Source organism: Dendrobium catenatum, unplaced genomic scaffold (genome assembly GCF_001605985.2).
Source record: "Dendrobium catenatum unplaced genomic scaffold, ASM160598v2 fragScaff_scaffold_1557, whole genome shotgun sequence".
NCBI classification, from domain to species: Eukaryota; Viridiplantae; Streptophyta; class Magnoliopsida; order Asparagales; family Orchidaceae; genus Dendrobium; species Dendrobium catenatum.
In genome coordinates, this window is record NW_021320019.1 from 2,537,895 (window position 1) to 2,539,104 (window position 1,210).

Consider the following 1,210-nt stretch of genomic DNA (forward strand, 5'->3'; position numbering starts at 1 on the left):
AACTCACGAGCTGGGGCGTTACCTTCCTCAACAATAGTCGAAAAGGAGCAGTAAAGAGAAGATAAAATATCTTTAATACTCCTAATAGTGTAAAAAGAGGAATAAGAGCAATTACCATCATCCCGATTAAACATAAAGTTTAAATTAAAGTAGGAATTAACCTCCATAACGATACTCTTAAGGTCAAGAGTATCACACAAATTCAACCCATGAAGAATAGCAAAAAGAAGGCCACCAAATCTATCAGAGTGGCCAGTCATACTAGCAAAAGCTAAAAAAAGGACCCCATTATGATCCCGCAATAAGACCCCCAACACTAGTATTGTTCCCCACATGAATATAGTCAATGTTTAACTTAATGGAATTAGTAGAAGGTTTGCACCAAAGAATACTAGTAAAATGCATAAGAGGATTCACCACCTCCATTTTAATACCGAAAACCTCCAAAGTAAAACTAAAGTTCTTAAAGTGCTTCAAAGCAAGTAAATTAGTAGAAAAAAGAGCCTTAACCTTATCCAAAAATTTCTGAATGATTTTTTGATGATCCATAGGAATACCATTGAATCGAGATTGGTTTCTTTCCAACCAAATGAACCAACAAATAAGGGAAGGGATCACATTCCTAACATGACCCTTATTGTTCACAAACCAGCCATCCAACAGATTAAATACATTAGTACAAGGGCTATAGAAATTGAAATGAAATAAAGTCTCAAAAAACTCCGGCCAAGCCTTCACAGCAATAGGACCAAATATAAAAACATGATGCATATTATCAACGTAAAATCAGCATTGACATTTAGAAGTGATAATAAAACCTCTCTTTCTTAACAACTCATCCGTAGGAATATACTTATGAAGAATCCTCCAAATAAGCACATAAATAGTAAAGGGAATGCTCTTGTGCCAAATCATTTTAAAAAGCTTATTCTCATCATTATGATAACGAAAAGAATGTTAGGCTTCCTTCGTGCTAAAAGACCATCTTTTATATAAGAGTAAAGAAGAACATCCCTAGAACTAATGTTAAGAGGAATCTTAAGAATAATATAAACAATAAACTGAGGAAGAATCTGAGACAGCTTCTCCAAATCCCAACCATTAGCAGAGAGGAAAGAATTAACCTTAATAGTATTGATAGAAATAGTATTAAGTAAAGAATCCAAAGACTGACCATTAACCCAATGATCTTGCCAAAAGAAAATATTCC